The sequence below is a fragment of the Phocoena phocoena genome, chromosome 17 (assembly GCF_963924675.1).
Source record: "Phocoena phocoena chromosome 17, mPhoPho1.1, whole genome shotgun sequence".
Lineage (NCBI taxonomy): Eukaryota > Metazoa > Chordata > Mammalia > Artiodactyla > Phocoenidae > Phocoena > Phocoena phocoena.
Genome location: NC_089235.1, coordinates 10187607 through 10207938, shown reverse-complemented (window position 1 = coordinate 10207938; position 20332 = coordinate 10187607). Strand labels below are relative to the sequence as shown.

Sequence of the window (20332 nt, the reverse complement as noted above, 5' to 3'; positions counted from 1 at the left end):
CTTTCTTGTGTCATCCACAAAGTCTAACAAGTACTTGACAGAAGAGGTTAATGGTTTAGAGAAAGGCTCTGGGGTTGGACCAGAGGTCATTCTAGTCCTTTGTCACTGACCAACCAGCTTATGTTGTACAAATTGCTAAGTTCTTACTAAGTAAGTAGCATTTGTAAAAGCGGTAATAATTTCCACCTCATTTATTTGTTAAGAGGATTAGATAAAATAATCTATAGGAATTCCTAAATGCTGTGGAATATGGGGTATAATAGGAAGCTGGATCATAGTCTATGTCTTATATTATAACTTACATTTGTACTATAAATATTTTTGGCCTTATCTGAAAGCAGAGGACACACTCCAAAGCCTATTTTACTTCTAAAATAAAATACCAGAAACTCCGTTTTATCCTTTAAAATAAACACTTGACTCTGGTCTTTCCCTGTGAACCGCCTTCCTCCTCCTTCAACCTCTGTTTTTCCTTCACCTATAGGGTGTCAAATCACCATGGTTTTTCTGAAGTAATGGGGAGTGTCAACACCATTAACCAGCTTGATCTAACTATACTCAACAAGTAGAGAATTCATATTTTCTCAAGAAAACCTGACACATTTACAAAACTTGATTACCACTAAGATTATAAGGCAATATTCAAAATTTTCAAAGGTTAATACTCCAATCACATATTCTGATCACAATTCTAAAAAATCAATAACAAAAAGAAATTTTAAAGCACCATACATTTGGAAATTTTTATAAAACACTATTAAATAACCCATGGTCAAAGAAGAAATAAAAATGGAAATATAAATGAAATTATAATAATTAAACTATAATTTTATAACTGAAAGATAACTTTGGATATAATAAGTTTATCAAAAGTTGTGCCATATAGTAAAAACAGTATCTACAGGAAAATTTAGTTAAAAAATTTTTACATTAGAAAAAAGCTAAAAACTAATGTTTCCAATTAAAAAATTTTTAAGTATAATGAAAGATAAATTAAAAAGAAAAAAAGATAAAGTTAAAAATATTGGGTTTCCCTGGTGGCGCAGTGGTTAAGAATCTGCCTGCCAAGGCAGGGGACACGGGTTCAAGCCCTGGTCCAGGAAGATTGCACACGCTGCAGAGCAACTAAGCCCGCGAGCCACAACTACTGAGCCTGTGTGCCACAACTACTGAAGCCCGCGCACCTAGAGACCATGCTCCACAGCAAGAGAAGCCACCGCAATAAGAAGCCCACGCACCGCAACAAAGAATAGCCCCCGCTCACCACAACTAGAGAAAGCCTGCATGCAGCAATGAAGACCCAATGCAGCCAAAAATAAAAATAAACAAAATAAGTAAATTATAAAAAAAAGAATCAATAGGCTAATTGTTAACACCGACAACCAATGTTTAAAAAACAAGTAATAGAAGTATTAATCAGTGAATATAAAAATAAAAAGATTCAATACAGAAGGTCAACCAAAGCAATTTTTTAAAAGGCTAATAAAGTAAAAAATCTTTACTATGCTGTCGAAGGGAAAAAAAAGAAAAAATACTAATAAACAAAATTAGGGATAAAAGGGTATAGATACAACAGGAATTACAAAGATACTAATACATAAGAGAAAATTCTGAGTTTTTTTGCCAGTAAATTTGAAGCTTTTTGTGAAATGAACAAAATCCTAGTGAGATATAATGTATAACTGATTTAGGAAGAATGAGAAAGGTTGAAAAGTCCTATAGCTATTAAAGAAGTTGAAATAGATGTTTTCACAGGTTAATTCCACCAAAGTTTAAAGGTGAATATCTCTTATGTTATGCTTGCTCTCCCAGAAGATAAAAAAGGGGGGATGCCTTCCAGTCCATTAATGAGGTTAGTGTAACCTTAATATCAGTATGAGAAATGCAAATTACCTGCCAGATGCACTCACCATTCCGATAATTTATGTGAGTTAAATCTTTATCTGGCATCACAGGACAGTATGCTATTTAAAAATCAACAAGTAAGAGTATAACAATACTATTTAAAATTATGGGCATACCACCGATGAAGCTAACAACAGACACAAAAAATTATCACCTCTGGGGAGTAAGAATAGAGTTGGTGGGTGGGAGAACTTCTTCAGAAGCACTTTTGAACTGTTTGACCTATAATCAAATGATAAATTAAAATGTGTGTTTTATCAAAAACAGAAGAAGAGGATGTAGGGATAAGAAGTAAAGATAGCAATTGGAGTGTAACATATTTCCAGGAACAGGAACAGGTTAACGAGTGTCTGAAAGTTTAGATCTTATTCTCTTCTTCCATTACCAGGCTGCCTTCTTCACGATTGGCTGGGACAGTGTTGCCATGGAACCAGGGCTTGTAGAGTCACAGCATCACGTTTGTCACTGTTCAGACGTATCACTTTTTTTCAAAATAGGTATCAAGGCTTTGCCATAAATTAAGTTACCTCCTTTCCCTGTTTTGTTTTGTGGTTCTTGAATCACTAGAATTATTTGGATTAATGCACGTTTCCTCATTTGCTTCTATAATAAAAAATATAAATGAACTGATATGTGTAAAGTACCTAAAACATGGTAGACATCTAATAAATATAAATTTTCTTTTCTCTGCTTGGGTTTCTGGACCCACTCATTACTTCTCATTGGAAAATTTAAGGGGGGAGATAGGATCAAATCGTATTTTGTAGACTTCAATTAAGCACTGCCATTTTCTTAAAACTGATGTCCTTTTATTACTAGAGCACATAACTGCTATTTGTTATTCCAGCATTTTCATGAATACATAAGCACTCCTTGTCACTTGTATATCCTTAAAGAACTAGTATGTTGGCATTATTTTAAGAAAAGATTCTCGAAAGCACATTCAGTAGTTTTTGTGGAGCATTTAAGTGGATACAAAGATTGAGGAGTACCCAAATAGTTACCATCTACCAAGGATCAAAGTTACATCATCATATCAGGACAACTTGAGAAAATAAGGGATGGGAAAACAGAGTTCTTGAATAATTTTGTTTGTTTGCTCTCATTGCATGCAGTGAAAAACAAATCCTCTTGTGATCCAAACATTAATAAAACATGTCTTCAGTACGTATATAGCTGAAAATATTAAGTTTTTGTAGCTATTTTCTTAGCTACATAGACGTCTTATTCTTAGCAATGACAGCTAACAACACTTTCTCTTTTGTAGGGGATAAGTTAAATCCAAAAGGGTCCTGGGACACAAACGATCCCTGCAAATATTTCCTGATGTCGGAAAGACACTTCTCTCGCCCATTTATCCTTGTAGTAGCAAAGTGATATTAAGTTCCTTAGTTTGACTGGAAAAGAAAATCACCAAAGTAGGGCTCAGTCAAGGGAAAAAAATCATTGTATGTTCAAATAAAATACTGCGGTTCAAAACGAAACAGCAAATGTTGGCGCCAGTACCCGTCAGGTCAGATGAACAAGAGCTGCAGGTGAAGAGTGATACTGTCCTTTCTTGCTAAGATTTTGCTATTGCAGAAGATTTGGAGGTGGGATATTAAATTATTTCCTCTACTTTATGACCACTGCATAGTATTCTAGAGCCTCCTATGTGAAGAAAGCTCATGAAAATAAAATATAGAGAAAGAGGCGGAAATGCTGAAGCCCTTCATTGAGGTTCTTTAGACAAGTGACCACAGAAGAGATCCCACAGTATCTAGAGTTCAGTGCTGCCTTAAGGTTCAATGAATGAAGACGTAAAGACAAAAATCCTCATGCCTTCCATTACTGAAGTATTAGCTAATAAGTGAACAAAGACATCAGGATACTTGGCTGAATTTCCCTCATTTCTTCAGGATTTCTGGAATCATACAGATGTCAAAATAACCCCTTTGAATCAAATGTATTCTACTCTATGGTAAATGAACTTCTGCTTCAGAAGTTCACTTGAAAGAAATTTGATGAAAGGCTTGATGTCTTGGTCATCTGCAGTTTTCCTCAGTTTATGCACACTGGGCTCTGGATAGGAAAGAAGGACTTTCACAGAGCATGAATCGAGCATCTATACTGTTTTTCACACCCACCTCAAATCTGAACCCTTTGAAAAATAGGGGTGTAAACTAACTTTGTGAAAAAACTGGTCTCAGTAGTCCATAACCTAAAACACATTGTACTACAGGGGTTTAATCTAACTTTGTGAAAAAACTGGTCTTGGCAGTCCATACCCTAAAACACATTGTACTACAGGGAAATAATATCCTGAGGATTTTTTTTTTTAAAGGAAACACACTCCCCAGAAGCATTAGCATTATTCTTGGTTTCCTTCCACGTCAGGTGTCACACTTTATAACGTGGGATACCTCTGCTTACACAGATCTATTTCAATCAAGTTGTTAAAATTCAGATTGTGAGCCCCACTGGTTACTAGCTTATGGAGTTTTTATATTTATGTATTCCTCTACAAAAAAAGCTTTATTTGTGGATGGAGTGAGTACTGCCTATTTGTAAAGTCCCAAATGGGTCTTCTTGTGCCAAAGCCTATTATCCTACCATTATAATTCCATGTTTTTGAGTCCTGAAAACTTTTTGTATTCAGAAGTTCCCTATTATACTTGTATGCACAGCTCTTCAAGCTTATGTTTCTAAAATTGCAGTAGATCTACCACCTGGCACATGCAGAATTGTGTCAAGGGAATGAGAAACTATATAATAAATATGACATCTCCTCCTGGAAAATAAATTTCACTTGAAAATTTTGATGCAGAAAGTGAAGTGATTTAAATGAAAATTTAAACACATTTTCTATTTAAATATATATATATATATTTATATTGTTGAGGAGAATGCTAAGTGTGTGTAAATTGTTAGGCTGAAACCCAAAACTTCAAATAATTTCAAGGATATGGAGTTCGTGCTAGTGATTTTCATTTGTTTGTTTCAAATGGCACAAAGTACCCAGGTGGCTTAAACACACATACACAAAATATTTGCTTAGATAAATGAAAAGTCCAGGAACGGGACTGGCTTTAGATACAGCTTGTCCAGAGACTCAAAAGATGTCTCCTAGACTTTGTTTTTCTTCATCCTCTCTCAGAATCTTCCCTCCTCCGTACTGACTGTATTCTTATAACCAAAAGATGAGTGCCAAAGCTTCATATTTTATATCTTCCCTGTCTTTAATCTCAGGGGGAAAAAAGCAAGAGTCTCTTTCCTAGAAATCTCAGGAGAAAAGAAACCTTGAATCTCACTGACTCCGGTTGGGTCACTGAATGAATCATGGTGGCCAGCTATAGAATTAGCCAAATGTCACACGCACCCTGGAACTTCAACAGAAGTCTATAAATTGAGAGTGGAAGAATCCCCTCCCCACTAGGTAAATTGTGGGATGTTTCCCAGAATAAAAGTGAATCATGCCAGGTGGCATGTTTTACACACACACACACGCATTGCTGTCGCCCTACCTCACCTCATACACACACACAACACCTTCCCAGGTTTAGTTCCGTATCTTAAGGGTATGCTGGTGGAAAGGAATCTGAGACACACTGCTTTAACTTATCCACCAGCACTTTAGCAGGGATTAACAGCTGGTGGAATCCAGCAACGCTCACTGGCGATAGGATAGAAGTACCCAGATCAGAGGCTTCCGATGCACTGACAGCAGGTGCACCAAAGATCCTTAGCTCCTGAGTTCCTTTAGTGCTTTTCTCACCTAATGACTTGCTGATGGGAGATAAACCTAGCTGACTAAGTCAGCGTAGGCAGAGCTGGCGGAGTGTTTGCAGGACAAGGCCTTTTTGAACTCATCTTCAAGGTTGGCCAAGATAGTTGCCAACAGTATAATGAACCATAATAATGACACTGCAGAGAGCTGTAAAGTGCAGGATGATCAATGCTGAGCTCACAAAGTATCTGATCCTCTAGGCAAACCACACAACTGGGAAATTCCTTGTTAATGGATGAACTTTGTTTCTCTCCAAATTTCAACAGCAAGGGGTTTTGTTTCACATGCTATAGCACTGCACTATATTTTCCCATACTCCTTTTTCCCCAAAAGCAGATATCTTGCTCTGCCTCAAGAGATTACATTGAGTTTATTATGAAATTTATTTTCATGTAACTACTTGTTAAATATACATGAGGTAGTGGATTTTGCTAGAGAGAATCCAGATTTTGTTTAAGGTGGAAATGTGCCCAGAAAAATAAACCCTCCATATTCCAACCTTGATCACAGATAAGGGTGACCTTGGGACATATTTCTGACCATCGAGATATAAGCAGAAAGCGTCTGTGGATTTCCTTCCCACTTCAGTGACTTCCTGACACACAGACATGAAGGTTGAGCTGAAGTAGCCATTCTGTGACCATGTGGTGACACACATGAGGGTAAAACCGTGTATCAAGCAAAGTACAAAGGAGGAGAGAGCCTGGAACAGTGACAGAATGTGCTGTACCGCCCTGGGTCTAGGCTTAGTTGTCAGATGAAAACCTTAGCGTGTGTTGTATGAAGCCGCTATAATTGACTTTCCTTCTGTTGCAGGCAGCCAAACATGTTCTTAATCAGTAAAGGCTGCTTTTCAAAATTCTGCAAAATCTATTGATTTCTCACAACCATGGCAGAAAATTAGCTCAAAATAATTCATTCCACCGGAAGTTCAGCCAGTATAATTTCTCCCCATTTTCTTTTTTTCATTTAATTGATTTTATTGTAACTGGATCAGGTCTGAGATGAGGGAAATGGAAATAGCCTTGTTATAAAGAATCAAACATTATAATGGTTCTAACTGAAATTAAGCTTTTCTTATAGGAGAATTATAAATATATGAGCATTACAAGAGCTGACTATACACTTTCAAGTTCATATTCTCTGCCAACAGATTTGATCTTTCACCATCATGTAATCCAGATAAAAGGAATCACTTGTCCCATATCAGGCATAATGGTAAATTGCACAATCCCGAGAATATGGGGGCAAGGAGTGCCCCTCTTTGACCAACTAGCAGGTCGAAGGTGACCTACTTCATCTCTCCTATGAAAAAATGTGCTTCACCATGACATGGAAATCAGACTTGATTTTAGACCACATAGTAGGGCTTTCCTCTTGATGTGAAACTGATAACAAGAGCAGCTGTGTTTTTTTGTTTTCTTTTTATTCTCAAACTGATTGTTAATGAGAAAAACCGCGGAGCAGCTAACAATGCAGCTCAAATCTTTAGTCCTCTCTTTCCCACTCAAGCACTGAAATACGACACTCCTTTCATAATATTCTGGCCACCACATCCTCTCTTTTCTTTTCGGCTTCAGAGTCCTTTCCAAAAGGAAACATGCTGCCCGGCATTCTATACTACTCCTAATTTCCAGGTGGAAAAATGAGACAGATGAAGTGACATCTAAAAACACCGGGGATTATATTTTTAAAAACAAGACAGTAATTCAGATCTTCTTGCTTTAATTCTTCTCTGTGTTACCATGCCAAAATATTTATCAAAGTTCAAGAGATTACTGATATGCAGTAATGACCAATGACTACACGTTAATGGAGCTTTTCATAATCAACTCATTAGTGAAGTAACTGGAAAAGAAGTTTAAATACAAAGAGTGATTTTCACTATTCTGTTCATACAGTATTGAAACAACCATAACTTCAAACACCCATAAAAGTGCAAAACTCTAAGTAACATTAAACAATAATTGATAACTCTGAAATACTGCAACATCCTGAAGTATCTTCCAGATGACCAAAAACAGATGAAATTTTGTTCAGTATAACTTCAGTTTTTTTACACAGAACTATGTATTTTAAAAACTGTAATCCATGTAAGGTATACACAAAACCCTGAACTGACTAGATTGTTCAATCAATAATACTCCACACTGCTTTGTTGTTATGGACAAATGAGCTTATAATTCAATGAAACCCATGTAAGAAATTCTAATCTATAGAATGACATGTTCAAATTGTTTGTTTTATTAACAAAAACCTCCTATTCCTTTGTCAGATGTTTAATTCCTCTAAATATCATCTTTAAAAGGCCTGACTTGATTGTTGTCAAAATAAACCACAGGTCAAGTGCAACCCTCCAGTATCCAGCCTATGGGCTCTTCATGAGTTTTGGTTCCGTGTAAGCCACACAATGACCTTCCCATGAGTTTTCCATTGGAGATTTCACAGTCTAATTTTAACGGTCTCCACAAAGTATCCCTCCCTTCTCTAGGCTTTGGGTAGAATGTCAAATTAATAACGGCATGTGGGTGCTTCCTTCGGCACATATACTAAATTGGAATGATACAAAGAAGATTAGCATGGCCCCTGTGCAGGGATGACACGCAAATTCGTGAAGCGTTCCATATTTTTAAGCTGGGATGAAGTGAGAGAGTGGCATGGACATATATACACGACCATGTGTAAAACAGATAGCTAGTGGGAAGCAGCCGCATAGCACAGGTAGATCAGCTCGGTGCTTTGTGTCCATCTAGAGGGGTGGGATAGGGAGGGTGGGAGGGAGACGCAAGAGAGAGGAGATATGGGGATATGTATACGTATAGCTGATTCACTTTGTTATACAGCAGAAACTAACACACCATTGTAAAGCAATTATACTCCAATAAAGATGCTAAAAAAATAAACAACAAAATAAATAAACACTGATATAAGGGGAAAAAATGCCAGGTGGTGTTCCTTAGCATAGCCTGCCAAAATGTGATAATTTCCTTGGAAGAAAAGCCATGGGCTGCAATCATGCATCTGAGTTGACAGACATTCAGATGGATCCTATATAAAAAGAAAAGGTTGGTGTCTTCTGGAATATGAATGTCCACTTTTAATAAATTCAAACAGATCCCAACATAAACATCTTCAAACTTGATGGGTTTTACGTGACTCATCATTTCACAGATTCTTGGCACCAAATTTCTGGATATTATATAACCCAACCCACCGCAGTCGGGAGGAAACACCTTGAAGGGATACCCCTGGTATGAAATATGGGGGTTTTGGTAAAATCCTCTATAGGAATAATCATCAATTAGAGGATAACTTGTGAAAAACTCCTCTGAGTGGTTTAAATTTAAAGATACTTCACTAAGTTGCCAGTATTGATGAAAACACCAGTGTCTGTCTTCGTGATGTACCATGCGTTGGGGCAAAACTCAGTTACCCACCTAAATGCCACAATTGTTTTCAAGGTCACATTATTGTATGTGTCTAAAAAATCTTGTATTATGTTGCCATAAAGGAGGTGTTCATCCTCTAAGGATAATGCTAATATTTGTCTTCCGTTTCAGCCTACTGGCCTAATAAGAAAATTGTAAGAACCTCATATCTCCACCAAGACTTCTTTTCACCCCGAGTAACTCTAATGGCCCATCTGGCTTTCACATCTGAGGGGTGTGAGGTCACCGGGATGACAAGACATGCATTTTGATGAGAGCAGCTCCAATGCTCTCCAAGTGTGAAGCGGAAGACTTGTCTGTAAATGGGCTCATAGTCATAGAAGTACATACAGTTCACGCGTTCTAGCACATTGTAGTGGGGAAGACTGAGGTACCACATCACCAGGAAACTCAGGAGCGACGGCAGCAGGAGGCTCCAGGGATCTCAGTGACATCCACCCGGAAGGGTGGTTCGGAGCTCTGGGGCCATTCACAGAAGCTCAGGAGCACGCGAGCCTCGGGTTCTTGATTTACTTCTTCTGAGTGAAAGACCTTCAGTTACATCAACTGAACATTCCATAGCAAGTGGTAGTCAAAACTAATGCTTGAAATTTCTACTGAAAAACAAGACTCTCAGATTGGCCTAAAACTCTGCCATATACTGCTTACAAGATACATGCCTGTAGAATTTCAGATGAAACTAAAGCACTAGTTGAAGTCTTTTGTTCCCCGTATTCCATATGCTTTAATTAAACGATTTGCCGTGAACTCTCCAGCGCGCCGCGCGCACCCTGCTCCAACGCGGGCAGAGGGCCGACCCTCCCCTCTCCCCATTTTCCAAGGCCATGTTAATACTGACATCTTGGACAAGTCACTTAACATTTCTGAAACTCACTTTCTCCACCTCTAAAGTGGTATTAACGTATCACCTATTCCCTAGGTTTGTTATGAGGATTAACTGAGATAATCTGTAAATATTTCCTGGTAAAATATAAGCACTAAAAAATGGAATCCATTATTATTTAATTGTATAATCTTGACTGGAAAGAAACATATCAAAAGGCGCATAGTAAACCCCTAATATGCATTTATGAATGAATGGTTAACAGTGGTTGTCTATTTGTTGGGAGTAAGAGAGTTGGTGATTCTTTTTTCTCTTCTTCTGCATTTTCTAAATTTTATTGAATAAACATATTTATTATTTTATAAGAACATTTGTTCACCTCTCCATCCACCCTAAATACCTAATAACCAAAATTATATATATTATATAATATTTACTATAATATATAATTTGATATAATAAATACATTTAATACATGTTTTAATACAGTTATTTCATATTTAATTGATAAAGTATAGATTTATAACATACCTGAGGCTTTATTTAAAAGACTAAGAGTGTTAGAATGAGGGGGAAGATGCAGTGATGCCTCTGTGAATACAAACACATATGCACGTATACATGCATAGACAGTCACAAATTATAACAATAAGCTATTTGAACAAGACACACCTAAACCATGGCATCAAAAGTTTAAAAATAAATATGTAGTCTATAAATAAAGCAAGGATAACAATATTATTATCTGACATATAAAATTCAAGGTGACAAGCATCAAACAGTAAGAATGCAAAGAGCTTGAATTATATTATTAATAATGTGGCCCATTTTTATATGGTAGAATACAGCAAATACGTAATTATTTTGCTGCGTTAGGAATTAAGAATTTCTGTGTACGAAAATAAGGGATCAAAATAAAATGACACAGAAAAAACTTGTAATGTTAAATCTGAATTGGAAATACTATTAAATCATGAACTTTTTCTTTAAAAAGTATGTATTCCCTAGTTCTGTCCACTTAAAATGCCTGAAGGCAATGACACCCCCAGGAGCAATGAGTGCTCCTATATGTAGACTGTGCTCCGTAAATACCAGGGTTCTTTGGATAAGTGGCTGATTACAAGTCTGAAGCATAACATTAGACTTGCCTGAGACATCTTGTTCCAGAACTCAAGGACACTATCACAGACTAATGGGGTTACAACCAGATGACACAGGAATCACATGAAGGAAGAATGGACACGTGAACGCCAAAGAGCGCAAAGTCTACAAATTATTAAATCTATGGAACAGAAAAGTTATGAGTTAAAAAAGGAAAAGAAAAGAAAAGAAGAATTTATAGTAGTACTTAATAAAGAGAAAGCCAAAATAAACTCAAATCCTGAAGATTATTGCAAATAACCATTACAACAAAGAAATCTAGCTAATGAAAGTGAAAGAGAAGATAGAATTTAAAAAATAATTCGACTTCTGGTTTCCAGTTCCATATGCAAGGAGCCTGGAAGTCACTCCATCATAGCAACAAGCAAAAAGCTGAACAGACTGAAAAATCAACAATTCCTCATGGATTCATAAGAGAGATTGAGGGCACAGGACAAATCCCCAGCACTGGAGAGACAGATGGCTGAGTATAGGGAGTCACATAGAGTCAGGAGCATAAACTGCCACAGGGACCAGTGCCAGGGTGGGAAAACCTCAACTATAATTAAAGAGCTGCTGGAAGCTCAGTGTGGACAAGTCTGAGAGTTAAAAACTTTGGGCAGACCCTATCACATTGAGATCCCCACGCGTTTTGTAAGTTTTACCCCCAGGAGCTCAACCAGATTCTCACTGTAAATACTAGAGAAAAATCCCCTCTTGCTTCCAGCAGGGGGAGGAGAAAAGAAAGAAACTGGAAATGAACCACAGTACTCTGGGTTGTTTTTTTTTAATGGATAAAACAAACTTTATTTTATTTATTTTTTAAAAATTTATTGTAGGGCTTCCCTGGTGGTGCAGTGGTTGAGAGTCCGCCTGCTGATGCAGGGGACACGGGCTCGTGTCCCGGTCCGGGAGGATCCCACATGCCGCGGAGCGGCTGGGCCCGTGAGCCATGGCCACTGAGCCTGCTTGTCCGGAGCCTGTGCTCTGCAATGGGAGAGGCCACGACAGTGAGAGGCCCGCATACCACAAAAAATAAATAAATAAATAATTATTGTGTAGTTGATTTACAATGTTTTGTTAATTTCTGCCATACAGCAGAGTGATTCAGTTGTATATATAGATACATTATGCATGTATATACATATACACATTATATATATATGTGTGTATATATGTGTATACATTCTTTTTCACATTCTTTTCCATTATGGTTTATCAGAGGATATTAAATATAGTTCCCTGTGCTATACAGTAGGAACTTGTTGTTTATCCATTCTATGTATAATAACTTGCATCTACTAATTCCCAACTCACAATCCATCCCTCCCCACCCCTCTCTGCCTTGGCAACCACAAGTCTGTTCTCTATGTCTGTGAGTCTGTTTCTTTTTTTTTTTTTTTTTTTGCGGTATGTGGGCCTCTCACTGCTGTGGCCTCTCCCGCTGCGGAGCACAGGCTCCAGACGCGCAGACTCAATGGCCATGACTCACAGGCCCAGCCGCTCCGCGGCATGTGGGATCTTCCCAGACTGGGGCACGAACCCGTGTCCCCTGCATCAGCAGGCAGACTCTCAACCACTGCGCCACCAGGGAAGCCCTGTTTCTGTTTTGTAAATAAGTTCATTTGTGTCGTATTTTAGATTCCACATATAATTGATATCATATAGTATTTGTCTTTCTCTTTCTGACTTACTTCATTTAGTATGATAATCTCTAGGTCCATCCATATTGCTGTAAATGGCATTATTTCATTCTTTTTTATGGCTGAGTAGTATTTCTTTGTATATATCTGCCACATCTTCTTTATCCATTCATCTGTCAATGGACACTTAAGTTGTTTCCATGTCTTGGCGATTGTAAATGGTGCTGCAATGAACTGTGCTTAACAAGTCCTGTCCTTAGGAGAAAGTACTTAACCAGCAGTTAATCTGCTGAGGTATTACCAGACCATAATGGACCTAGGGGAGGAAACTAATCAACTCCAGTCAGTTCTACACTTACACATGGGAGAAGGGAAACACTGAACTCCAGCTCATTCTAGCCATCCTGTCTGACTTAAGGGGAGAGAAAAAACTGAGAAATACTTGTGAGGTTCACAGTCTAGAGGCATAGGCTCAGGTAAGACTGAGACTTAATCATAGGACTACAGAATTATTCCCCTGCAAACCCACATTATCACCACATTACTAGAGAACTCTTTACAGCAGTGCTTTTACCCAGTACATCATGTCTGGCTATCAAGAAAAAATTACAAGGCATACTAAAAAGCAAAAAACAAAATTTGAAGAGAAAGTGCAAGTGGCAGAACCAGACATGACAAGGATGTTAGAATTAACAGAAAAGGAATTTAAAATAACTATAGTTAATATGCTAAGGGCTCTAATGTAGACAGCATACAAGAACAGATAAACAAGGGAAACAGAGAGATGGAAATCCTAACAAAGAACTAAAAAGAAACAAAATGAGGAATACATTAGATGGGCTTATTAGTAAACTGGACACAGCTGAGGAAAGAATCTCTAAGGATATCTCAACAAAAACCTCCAAAATTGTAAATAAAAGATAGTAAAAACTTTAAAATAAAACAGAACAGACTATCCAAGGACTGTGGGACAACTACATAAGGAAACAGAAGAAATATCTGGAACAATAATGAGTGAATTTTCCCAAATTTTCAAACTGGTCAGACACAAAACCACAGATCCAGGAAGCTCAGGGAACATCAAGCAGGATAAATGAAAAGAAAATATATCTGCACCTAGGCATGTCATTTTCAAATTACAGGAAATCAAAGATAAAGAAAAAGTTTAAAAGCAGCCAGAGGAGAAAAAATGTAAGAAAAGAATTATGTTCAACTTCTCCTCAGAAAACATGCAAGCAAGAATAGAGTAGAGTGAAATATTTAAAGGGTTGAGGGAAAAAAACACCAACCTGGAATTCTGTACCCTATAAAATTATCCTTCAAAAGTGAAAGACTTCCTCAGACAAACAAAAAATGAGGGACTCTATTGCCAGTAGACCTGCCTTGCAAGAAATGTTAAAAGAAGTTCTTTAGAAGAAAGGAAAATAATATAGGTAAGAAATTCAGATCTACATAAAGAAAGGAAGGGCATTGAAAAAGGAATAAGTGAAAGTAAAATAAGAACTTTTATTTTTCTTATTCTTGGTTCTTAATAGATAACATTTTTTCAAAATAATAATAGCAACAATGTATTCAATTATATATATATTTGTAAATGCTTATGTGTAAGTGAAATGAATGACAACAATGATACAAGGGATGAGGAAGAAGGAATTAGGGTGACTTTCTTATTATAAGGTACTCACTACCAGTGAAATGGCATAGTTTATTTAAAAGAGAACTTGGATTATTTGTAACTAAATATTGCAAACTCTAGGGCAAGAACTAAAATAGGGGGGAAAAAATGAAGCATAACAGATATGCTAAAAAAGGAGAGAAAATGGGGTCATATAAAATGCTTGATTAAAGCCAAAGGCAGAAAAATAATGAAAGACAAAAAGAGGAACAAAGAACAAGAGCAACAACTAGAAAAAAGGAACAAATATGGTAGTTATTAGTGCAAGTATATCAATAATCACTTTGAACACAGATGGTATAAAAGCACCAATTAAAAGACAGAGATTGTCAGGAATTCTCTGGCGGTCCAGTGGTTAGGACTCGGGGCTTTCACTGAGGGGGCCCACGTTTGATCCCTGGTCAGGGAACTAAGATCCCGCAAGCCACATGGCACAACCAAAAAATAAATAATAAATAAAATAAAAGACAGAGATTGTCAAAGTGGATCAAAAAACAGGACCCAAATATATGTCATCTACAAGAAACCCACATTGTATGTATTGGATACATATAGCTTAAAATTAAATGGATGGAGAAATATCTACCATGCTAACACTAATCAAAGGAAGCAGGAGTAGTGTATCAATTTCTGACAGAGCAAATTTCAAAGCAAGGAAAGTTATGAGGGATAAAGAAGGGCATTACACAAAGATAAAGGGTCAATTCTCCAAGAAGACATAACAATGTGTATGCACCTAATAGCAGAGCATCTAATTATGTGAGGCAAAAATTGATAGAATTGCAAGGAGAATAAATGAACCACCAACATAGTTGGAGACTTCAACACCCTTCTATCACAGATGGAAAGATTCAGCAGCCAAAAAAAATCAATAAAGACTTAGTTGAACTCAACAGCACCATCAATCAACTGGATATAATTAACCTCTATTGACTGCTTCATCCAACAACAGCAGAATACACATTCTTCTCAAGCTCACATGAAACAATCACCAAGAAAGACCACGTGCTGAGTCATAAAACACACATTAACAAATTGAAAAGAATAAAAATCATACAATGTCTGCTCTCAGACAACAATGGAATTAAGCTAGAAATCAATAACAGAAAGGTAACTAGAAAATCCCAAAATATGTGGAGATTAAAAACCACACTTCTAAATAACATGGGTCAAAGAAGAAATCTCAAGAAAAATTTAAAAATACTTTGAACTAAGTTAAAATGAAAACATAACTTACCAAAATTAGTGGGATGCAGTAAAAGCAGTGCTAAAAGGGAAATTTATAGCATTGAATGCATACTTAGAAAAGAAGAGGATGGGAGTGAGGAGAGGAGGATTTGGATGAAGGTGGTCAAACAGTACAAACTTCTAGTTATAAGATAAATAAAGTCTAGCAATGTAATGTACAAAATGATAACTATAGTTAACAATGTTGTATGGTATACTTGAAAGCTGTTAAGACAGTAGATCCTAAGAGTTCTCACCATAAGAAAATTTTTTTTCTTTTTCTTTTGTATCTACATGAAATGATGAATGTTAACTACACTTACTGTGGCAATCATTTCACAATATATATAACTAATACCATTATTCCATACGCCTTAAACTTACACAGTGCTGTATGGAAAGTATATCTCAATAAAACTGGGGGGAAAAAAGAAAAGAAGAAAAATCTAATATCAGCTACCTAAGTTTCAACCTTAGGAAACTAGGAAAAAGAAAACACAGCAAATTCAACCCAAAGTAAGCAGAAAAAAATAATACGTATAGCAGAAATCAATAACACTGAAAACAGGAAATCAGTAGAGAAAATCAACAAAACCAAAAGTTGATTGAAAAGATCAGTTATCTATAAGCCTCTAGCCAGGAAAACTAAGACAAAAAGAGAGCACACACAAATTACTAATATCAGAAATGAAAGAAGGCAATGACTTTTTAGATACAATACCAAAAGCATGATCCATGAGAGAAATTACAGATTAGCTGGACTTCATTAAAATATAAAACTTCTCAAAGTTAGCAGAAGGAAAGAAATCATAAAGATCAGATCAGAAAAAAAAGAAAAAGAAATGAAGGAAAAAATAGCAAAGATCAATAAAACTAAAAGCTGCTTCTTTGAGAAGATAAACAAAATTGATAAACCATTAGTCAGACGTATCAAGAAAAAAAGGGAGAAGACTCAAATCAATAGAATTAGAAATGAAAAGGGAGAAGTAACAACTGACACTGCAGAAATACAAAGGATCATGAGAGATTACTACAAGCAACTCTATGCCAATAAAATGGACAACCCAGAAGAAATGGACAAATTCTTACAAATGCACAACCTTCCGAGACTGAACCAGGAAGAAATAGAAAATATAAACAGACCAATCACAAGGACTGAAATTGAAACTGTGATTAAAAATCTTCCAACAAACAAAAGTCCAGGACCAGATGGCTTCACAGGCAAATTCTATCAAACATTTAGAGAAGAGCTAACACCTATCCTTCTCAAACTCTTCCAAAATATAGCAGACGGAGGAACACCGCCAAACTCATTCTATGAGGCCACCATCACTCTGATACCAAAACCAGACAAAGATGTCACAAAGAAAGAAAACTTCAGGCCAATATCACTGATGAACATAGATGCAAAAATTCTCAACAAAATACTAGCAAACAGAACCCAACAGCACATTAAAAGGATCATACACTATGATCAAGTGGGGTTTATCCCAGGAATGCAAGGATTCTTCAATATACACAAATCAATCAATGTGATAAATCATATTAACAAATTGAAGAATAAAAACCATATGATCATCTCAATAGATGCAGAAAAAGCTTTTCACAAAATTGAACACCCATTTATGATAAAAACCCTCCAGAAAGTAGGCATAGAGGGAACTTTCCTCAACATAATAAAGGCCATATATGACAAACCCACAGCCAACATCATCCTCAATGGTGAAAAACTGAAACCATTTCCACTAAGATCAAGAACAAGACAAGGTTGTCCACTCTCACCACTATTATTCAACATAGTTTTGGAAGTTTTACCACAGCAATTAGAGAAGAAAAAGAAATAAAAGGAATCCAAATTGGAAAAGAAGAAGTAAAGCTGTCACTGCAGATGACATGATACTATACATAGAGAATACTAAAGATGCTACCAGAAAACTACTAGAGCTAATCAATGAATTTGGTAAAGTAGCAGGATACAAAATTAATGCACAGGGCTTCCCTGGTAGCGCAGTGGTTGAGAGTCCGCCTGCCAATGCAGGGGACACAGGTTCATGCCCCGTTCCAGGAAGGTCCCACATGCCGCGAAGCAGCTGGGCCCGTGAGCCATGGCCGCTAAGCCTGCGCGTCCAGAGCCTGTGCTCCGCAATGGGAGAGGCCACAGCAGTGAGAGGCCCGCATACCGCAAAAAAAAAAAAAAATTAATGCACAGAAATCTCTTGTATTCCTATACACTAATGATGAAAAATCTGAAAGTGAAAATAAGAAAACACTCCCATTTACCATTGCAACAAAAAGAATAAAATATCTAGGAATAAACCTACCTAAGGAGACAAAAGACCTGTATGCAGAAAATTATAAGACACTGATGAAAGGAATTAAAGATGATACCAATACATGGAGAGACATACCATGTTCTTGGATTGGAAGAATCAACATTGTGAAAATGACTCTACTACCCAAAGCAATCTACAGATTTAATGCAATCACTATGAAACTACTACTGGCATTTTTCACAGAACTAGAACAAAAAATTTCACAATTGGAGCTGGAGGAATCAGGCTCCCTGACTTCAGACTATCCTACAAAGCTACAGTAATCAAGACAGTATGGTACTGGCACAAAAACAGAAAGATAGATCAATGGAACAGGATAGAAAGCCCAGAGATAAACGCACGCACATATGGTCACCTTACCTTTGATAAAGGAGGCAAGAATATACAGTGGAGAAAAGACACCCTCTTCAATAAGTGGTGCTGGGAAAACTGGACAGCTACATGTAAAAGAATGAAATTAGAACACTCCATAACACCATACACAAAAATAAACTCAAAATGGATTGAAGACCTAAATGTAAGGCCAGACACCATCAAAATCTTAGAGGAAAAGATAGGCAGAACACTCTATGATATAAATCACAGCAAGATCGTTTTGACCCACCTCCTAGAGAAATGGAAATAAAAACAAAAATAAACAAATGGGACCTAATGAAACTTAAAAGCTTTTGCACAGCAAAGGAAACCATAAACAAGACAAAAAGACAACCCTCAGAATGGGAGAAAATATTTGCAAATGAAGCAACTGACAAAGGATTAATCTCCAAAACATACAAGCAACACATGCAGCTCAATATCAAAGAAACAAACAACCCAATCCAAAAATGGGCAGAAGACCTAAATAGACATTTCTCCAAAGAAGATATACAGATTGTCAACAAACACATGAAAGAACACTCAACATCATTAATCATTAGAGAAATGCAAATCAAAACTTCAGTGAGATATCATCTCACATCAGTCAGAATGGCCATCATGAAAAAATCTACAAACAATAAATGCTGGAGAAGGTGTGAAGAAAAGGGAACCCTCTTGCACTGTTGGTGGGAGTGTAAATTGATACAGCCACTATGGAGAACAGTATGGAGGTTCCTTAAAATACTAAAAATAGAACTACCATTCAACCCAGCAATCCCACTACTGGGTATATACCCTGAGAAAACCATAATTCAAAAAGAGTCATGTACCAAAATGTTCATTGCAGCTCTATTTACAATAGCCAGGAGATGGAAGCAACCTAAGTGTCCATCAACAGATGAATGGATAAAGAAGAGGTGGCACATATATATAATGGAATATTACTCAGCTATGAAAAGGAACGAAACTGAGTTATTTGTAGTGAGGTGGTTGGACCTAGAGACTGTCATACAGAGTGAAGTAAGTCAGAAAGAGAAAAACAAATACCATATGCTAACACATATATATGGAATCTAAAAAAAAAAAAAAAAGGTCAGAAGAACCTAGGGGCAGATGGGAACAAAGATGCAGAACTACTATAGAGTGGACTTGAGGATACAGGGAGGGGGAAGGGTAAGCTGGGACTAAGTGAGAGAGTGGCATGGACATATATACACCACCAAATGTAAAATAGATAGCTAGTGGGAAGCAGCCGCATAGCACAGGGAGATCAGCCCGGTGCTTTGTGACCACCTAGAGGGGTGGGATAGCTAGGGTGGAAGGCAGGGAGACGCAAGAGGGAAGAGATATGGGAACATATGTATATGGTTAACTGATTCACTTTGTTATAAAGCAGAAACTAACACACCATTGTAAAGCAGTTATACTCTAATAAAGATGTTAAAAAAAATAAAATAAGATAAAATAAAACTTCTGCTCTTCAAAAGACAGTGTCAAGAGAATGAGAGGACAAACCACATACAGGGAGCAAATATTTGCAATATACACAACTGATAAAGAAGTGTTAGCCACAATATACAAAGAACTCTTAAAATTTAGCAACAGAAACCCAAACAACTCAATTTTCAAAAAATGGACCAAAGACCTTAACAGACATCTCACAAAAGAAAATATACAGATGGCAAATAAGTATATGAAAAGATGCTCCACATCATATATCATCAGGAAATGCAAATTAAAATAGCAATGGGAGACTACTATACACCTATTAGAATCGTCAAAATCTGGAACACTGACGACTCCAATTGCTGGTGATGATGTGGAATGACTGGAACTCTCATTTCCTCCTGCTGCAAAAACAAAATGTTATAGCCACTTTGGAAGAAAGCTTGGCAGTGTCTTACAAAACTAAACACATTTTATATAATCTAGCAATCATGCTCTTTGACATTGCTGGTGGGAATGAAAAATGCTACAACCACTTTAGAAATATGTTTGGCAATTTTTTATAGTT

General features: G+C 36.8%; 1 non-coding gene and 1 pseudogene across 1 annotated transcript; one reads left to right on the top strand and one right to left on the bottom strand.

Annotated features, from left to right (window-relative positions):
- Positions 1 to 20332, bottom strand: part of LOC136136863 (UDP-GalNAc:beta-1,3-N-acetylgalactosaminyltransferase 1-like) — a 31986-nt pseudogene that overhangs the window by 6861 nt on the left and 4793 nt on the right.
- LOC136137381 (U6 spliceosomal RNA) lies at positions 8200 to 8302 on the top strand. Its single transcript, XR_010656720.1, has one exon. It is a non-coding gene; the product is annotated as a U6 spliceosomal RNA (small nuclear RNA).